Here is a 7,468-nt window from a genome sequence, read left to right on the forward strand (position 1 = left end):
CCCCCACCACTGCTTTTCCCTTCACCGACAGGAAGCTCTGAGACATCTTGCCTATGAGTCTTTATCCTGACAGACTCTGGAAATGAGTGACACATAGTGAATTATCCAGTTTCATCCTCTGTTTACTCAATTTAGTCTATACACACTCTTGTAGTGTTCTGGTACAACAAGGTGTACTTAATTCATTTTTTTTTTTTTTTTGGAACAGGAGATAAGAACAAAATGAAAAAACATGAAGAGAAGGCTAATGCTTTACCTTTTGGGTGGAATGAAGCAGGGATTTTTTTCAGCAACTTCTCACCTGTAAATACAGAAGCTGGTGTAGGCACGTTTCTGCACTCCTTGCTTCTTCCACCATCTTCTGTGTTTATTAGTGCAAGTGGCTCTTTTTGCTGCCCTTACCCCCAGCTGGCACTGAACACTTCCCCATGGCACTTTTTAGGTGAGTAAAAGCTTCTCTTTCACATCAGCCCCTCTCTGTGCCTCTCTTTACTGGGAAGTATGGGGAGATCTCTGCACAGGGAAAGAAAGGTTGAGGAAGCTCTGTACAGGGGAGGGGTTTGGAACGAGAGCTCTGTCCTGGGGTAGAGTTTAAGGGGGGACTATTTTTTGGTTGTACACTGGCCTGTACATTAACCACTCCTGAGCCCTGTGCTTTGTGCTCTGTGCTCTATGCCCTATGTGATGCGCAGTTTGGAGCACTGCACAATATGAACTCCTGAGCCCTATGTGATATGCAATCCTGAGCCTTGCACCCTTTGCAATATGCATCCCTGAGCTCTGCATAATACACACTCCTGCACCCTGTGCAGTAAGCAGTCCTGAGCCCTGTGCCCAGTATGAAGCACACTCCTGATCCCCGCACCCTGTGGGATATACTCCTAAATATATCCTAAATATATATATATCCTAAATATATCCTATATATATCCTAAATATTCCTAAACCCTGCAAAATCCCTACTCCTGCATCTTGTGTGATACTCAGTCCTAATTTCCTGCACCCCATGCAATACACACTCCTAAATCCTGTGCTCTGTCAAGTTTGCACGTCTGAGCCATGCACCTTATGAGATATGCATTTCTGAGCTCTGCACATTTTCATTCATGTACCCTGTGTGATACACACTCCTGTACCCCATGGGATACACATTGCTGAGCTCTGCTCAATATGCACTCCTGAGCCCTGCATCCTGTGTCATTTGTATTCTTAATTTCTGCAAGTTTTGCAGTCCTGCACCCTCACCAAAATGCACTCCTGAGCCCTGCACTCTCTGCCTTGTGCATTTTTTTTTGAGTATGAATGCAAGGGGGGAGAGTTACTAAAACTGGTGCACACAGAAACTGGTGCCGCTGTGCATAGTAACTAATCAGTATCTATTTTTTTTGTCAGAGCTTAATTGAACAACCTGAAGTTAGAAGCTGATTGCACAGTGGCACCAGATTCTGTGTGCAAAAGTTTTAGTAAATCTCTACCCAATATGTCTTCTTTATTTATTTTTGAGCTAAATATTTAGGGCATATGTACATGTAGTAGAAACACATCAAAGTGTGGCACATTATGTTATATCATCACATCTTATCACAGCGCCTCGTTTTCCTGTCTGGGATGCATGTAAGCCAATATATGGTCACTTTATTCATCTTTCTGCCAGCCAGCTTTTCCCAATTTTGGTTTAATTGGGTTTGTCTCCGCTGTTTGCTTTATTTTTTGTTTTTTACTTGGTCCATATACCACATTCCACCAGTGGTTAAAAGTGGTTATATTTTAACATTTATTTATATTTTTGTTCTCTTGCACAGACTCCTGTATTTCACCATTTCCATTAGATAGACATTATCTGTCTATTTCACTAGCATAATTTTGACACACTGCTTTATGTACTTTTTCTCCCAGGCAATTCACACTGGCGCTTCCCCCTTGTTTGTTGGTACCTCCTTCATTCATACCAGCCCTGTGGGTCCCCACGTTCCAGGGGGGGACTCATTGTGCCCTGCCCGCCAGCACGCACTCCACGACACCTCAGCTCCCAGGACAGATACTTGTTGGTCTTGGCTCTGTACCTGCCACGTCTCATTATACTGACTGTATGTAAGTACTTCAGGGTGGCCCACCCGTGTCTCTCTCTGTTATTATTAGCTATCAGTTAGATTCACCATATGCTTTATCATATTTTCTAGAAATCCCCGACCATCTGGCCCCTGATGAGTGTGTTTTACACGAAACACGTGGGACATTTGGGATACAGACATATGTTTACAGTACAACATCTCTAGAACAATCTATTTTTTCATATGGTTTTTACACCACATAATTGATTTCCTCCATTGTGCTGTGGTATAATAATGTGTACATGTATGTAATCTTTGTGGATGCATTAATTTTTCAATGAAACCACTATGTGGCGCCAAGTTTTATGTATCCTTGATGCCGATCGCATATGCACATACACATGTGTTTGTGATTCTTGAATTGATATTTATTACAATGTCTTTCTCTATGTGGTTCTGTTTTGAATTGTTTTCATGCATTTTACTTGATTAATAAACTTGTACTCCTATTTTAGTTACCTTCACGTTGTCCATGACCTCACTCAAAGTCCCAAACTCTTCAATAATTTTCGCATTTAGGGATGTAGGCACTTCAATGTGCCTCATTTAAAGTCCCAAATCCCCCCTCTCTTTCATTATGTTTCATTTGAACAAATGCTGAGTGGCAGCTTTGACTACTTGCTGTTACATATCATTATTTAATGGTTATTATTTTAAAAAAAGCCATTTAAATTTCATGCCAAAAATTCACTCCTACAAATTGTTGATCAATTGTTGGTTTAAATTATTTTTGTGTTGGTCCACTGCAGATATGTCAGCATAATAATGGGTACTTACTTTGCATGCTAAAAAGCTCATTGTGTATTATTATTGCAGGCTAACCCAACATAAAATTAAAGATTATTGATCTCTGGACCAAATGGTTCATCAGTAAAGAGTGACAGTGTAATGACATGTGAATGACTTGTTGTGTTATTATGAATATCTGTAAGATTTTCAAAGTAAACTAATTGCTCTGTTAAATTAGAGGGGCCACTAGATTTAACATTTCTTGCATTATAACCTATGGACATCTACTTAAAGTGGAGGGCCACCCTGAAAAAAAAAATCACCAAAAATCCTAAAAAAAATTAAAAAAAAAATTTGAAAAATTTTTTTTTTAAACTTACCTAAACCCTTGTTGCTAGGCAGTCTTCCTAATCTGTCTCTTCCTATTCCGCGGCATGTTCTTCTCCCCGGTAAATGACCCCATTGTCTTCTGGGAACTGTGTGTGTTTCCAGAACACCATGAGGCCATTCATAGAGTGCCGCGCCACTTGCGCGTGCGCAGTAGGAAACTGTCAGTGAAGCTGCAAGGCTCCACTGCCTGTTTCCCTTACCTAGGATGGCGGTGCCGGGACCCGAGAGCAAAGGCATGGGACGGCCTTGGGCGGCCGACATCGCGGGCACCCAGGACAGGTAAGTACTTATTTAAAGTCAGCAGCTACAGTGTTTGTAGCTGCTGACTTTTTAATTTTTTTTTTACGGCCAGAATCCCGCTTTAAGAAAGCTAGCACACTGAGTTGTACTCTCCATAGCTTGAATGGCTAGAGAAGAAATCACTGATCTCTATAGTAATTATGACATTATTATACACTAACAGTTTCTGAAATACTTCCTTGTCTGAAGTGGTTGGTATAGGGACAGATACCCCCATCTGACAGGGACAGTGATTAGCAGCGGTGAGAGGTTCCAGACAAGTAGGGAAAGGATAGGGACATGCCATCCTTCTGGAGACCTCACCGTTTGGCCAGGCCATATTCTACCCCTCAAGACAAACACTTTTGGCACATCTGAGACATACTCTGCTATTCATTGCTGCCATGAGTGTTTCTGGTCAGGTGTCTTCCCACTGGGTTTGTTGTGAATTACTGGAATCTGCAATAATGCAAGTTCTGTTTTCTACAACTGGGCTTTGTGCATTTACTGCTGCCACACCACGCTGCACCTACCCACACTCACAGGCATCGTCCACTGTTACCATCAGAAAACCTGTCATGAAAAATTATGTGCAGTAGAGTTCATTCATGCAGAAAGGAAGTTCAGGCTTCAGGAGATTAGTTTAGGAGGGCAAGGTGGGCATTTATCTAACTAATACAAAGTAATATAATACATTTGTCTTTAACCACTTGCCGATGGGACCATAGCTGAATGACGGCTACAGCGTGGTTCTGGAAGGGTGTCTAGGGACGTCCTGCCAGAATTGTGCTTCCCGTGCCCTCTCTGTGGTGCGCACCCGGTAATGTCTGTGACTGTCATGTCCTCCGGACCCAGCGCATCACTTCACTTCAGGGTGAAGGACCAATGACAGCGGCCCTTTACCACCTGATCTCTCCATCCAATGACGAAGCGATCACTTGTCAACAAATGCATGTCTGGTTCAGCTCTCTCCTCTCCACGCATGTGATCGGTACAGTGTGCGAGGAGAGGAGGGAGACTGCAGAAGTACTCACCCGTATCTTACCCGTGCCTCATTCATTTCCATCTGTGCCTCATTGATGCCTCATCTGTGCCTCATTCATGCCCATCTGTGTCTCATCATGCCCATCTGTCCCTCATCCATGCTCATCTGTGCCTCATGCATGCCCATCTGTGCCTCATTCATGCCCATCTGTGCCTCATCTGTGCCTCATTCATTCCCATCTGTGCCTCATCTATGCCTCACCTGTGCCTCATTCATGCCCATCTGTGCCTCATCCATGCCCATCTGTGCCTCATCCATGCCCTGATGGACTTCAGTATACTGCAGTAAAAGTGCACTAACACACTTCAATATATTGCAATAAAAGTGCACTAACATACTTTAATATATTGCTGTAAAACTGCCCTAACACACTTCAGTATACTGCAGTAAAAGTGCTCTGATGCACTTCAATATATTGCAATAAAAGTGCACTAGAATACTTCAACATATTGCTGTAAAACTGCCCTGACACACTTTAATATACTGCAGTAAAAGTGCTCTGACGCACTTTAACATACTGCAGTAAAAGTGCCCTGATGGTCTTCATTATACTGCAGTAAAATTGCACTAAAGCACTTCAATATATTGCAGTAAAAGTGCCCTGACGCAATTCACTATCCTGCAGTAAAAGTGAACTAGCGCAATTCAATATTCTGAAGTAAAAGTGCCCTGACGGACTTCAATATACTGCAGTAAAAGTGCCCTGACACACTTTAATATACTGCAGTAAAAGGGCACTAACATACTTCAATATACTGCAGTAAATGTGCCCTGATGCACTTCAATACACTGCCGTAAAAGTGCCCTGATGCACTTCAATATGCTGCAGTAAAAGTGCACTGACACACTTAATATATTGCAGTAAAACTGCTCTGATGTACTTCAATATATTGCAGAAAAAGTGCTCTGACACACTTCAATATGCTGCAGTAAAAGTGCCCTGATGGACTTCAATATACTGTAGTAAAAGGGCACTAACGCAATTCAATATACTGCAGTAAAAGTGCCCTGACACTCTACACTGACACACTTCAATATACTGCAGTAAACCTGCCCTGACACACTAAACTGACATTAAAGTAAAAAAGGAAGGTCGCACTGCACTCACTCTGCACTATCACTATATTAACACTACACTGATACTTTACACTCGCAATAGAATCATAATAGCACACTGTAACATACTAACTTGCTTGTAGCAATAAACAGAGCCCTGTTCTATCTATCTCCACTCCAATATCACATTGCAAATGGCTGCTCTGCAAAGGAACCTGCTATAGTGTGGGGTGGGGTGGGTCTTTGAGCAATGAGCCATGATTGGGCACAGTCATCATTACTTTCTCCAATCATGGCTCTGACAGTGTTCTCTGCCCTGATTGGGCAATACCTTAATTGCTTAAGCCAGTCAAGGCTTCTAATGCACTGTGCAGTGCACAGTGCATTGTTGGGCGTTCAGCAGGCTGAACAAAGGGTTGAACGCCCGGACAATTTGGGTGTTTGCTGACAAGGCGGACAGCCAATGTTCGGCCCGAACCATTCGCCCAACACTGTATTGGCTGAGAGGGTGTTAAATGCTGGCGAGAACATCTAACAGGCCTTCCTATATATCTCAGGAAAGTCAAATACTCTTTTGCATAAACTGGGATCTCCATAAAATTATTTGTGGTAAGTAACTTAAGTTGATTGCATTGCATTTCTGCTGATGATCACTTGAAATTTAATTTTCGACTGAAATACACCTTAGGGCTTGTAACTAGAAACAGGCCAAAACAACCTAATACATTATCTTTTCACAAATCAATATATGTAGTCACTGAAACAGATCATAGTGCAGTGATTAATTACACATATATATTGTACATGCATCGTGTTAATAAAGATTAGCTCAGATAGGTTAGCTTAACGCTCCTGCCCTTAAAATGCCACAACATTTTGCTTGTGGTTGTGATCCTTGAAAACCAAAAGAAAAATAGCAGTGAACATTTTCTTGCCTGGAGCTCTAGAGGTATTCTTGCGTAAAAACACGTCAGACCAAAAAAGAAAACTACAATCCAACTGTTTGATATTTCACAGCACAGATTTTCAAATCACATTACACTTTTACTACTAACTACCAGGATAAGAAATAGCTATGCAATGACAGGATCTGTTTTACATATTCCTTTTTTTAATGAAGTGACTGTAAATGTATATATCACTTGTTGTCTCTGTAAAGTCACCTTAACAAAGAAGGCTTTAAAGGCCCTCAAGTGATGCAAGTAGTGGAAATGCAAGGATGAATCATGAGTTCATTAACTAAAGAATACTGTTAGACCAGCCAGTGCAAGGATCCTGCAGCTGAGGTCTGCTCTGAGCCAAATGCATCACTACCATACTAAATATAGATACTGGAATGAAAACAAGTGCCACACACACATGCGAGCTGAAATCTATGGGTCAATGCTTTGTACATTTGTTAGATTTCCCAAAAATAGAGGAAGCCCTACTTTCCTTCATATAACTGAATACAGATATATCATGACGGTTACACAGATACCAAGTAGAATGATAAGCTTTATGTATAAATTCATGTGAATAAAAACATTATCACCACCCCAAACAGCAGTTTTATAAATTATAATAAGGTGAATCTCACAGTGATTTTTACATGGAATATTAAAGTGTGAAGACTTGCAATTAAATTGACCTAGGAAACAGAGCCTGTTTGCTGCATGTCTGTAATTTCAATCTAATCATTCATCCTTATAAAAACTTGCTGCCTTGCTTATTAAATGTTGATAGTTGCCAATGTGCTCATCATCTGAACAGCCCTGATTTGAATTCTGCAAAGATGAAGATGACAGGTTCAGTGGTTCAGGAGGACCTTCCGTCTGAACCTTGCCAACTCCCAGTAAAACAAAAGACTGCATGTTAC

Source organism: Aquarana catesbeiana, linkage group LG03 (genome assembly GCF_042186555.1).
Source record: "Aquarana catesbeiana isolate 2022-GZ linkage group LG03, ASM4218655v1, whole genome shotgun sequence".
NCBI classification, from domain to species: domain Eukaryota; kingdom Metazoa; phylum Chordata; class Amphibia; order Anura; family Ranidae; genus Aquarana; species Aquarana catesbeiana.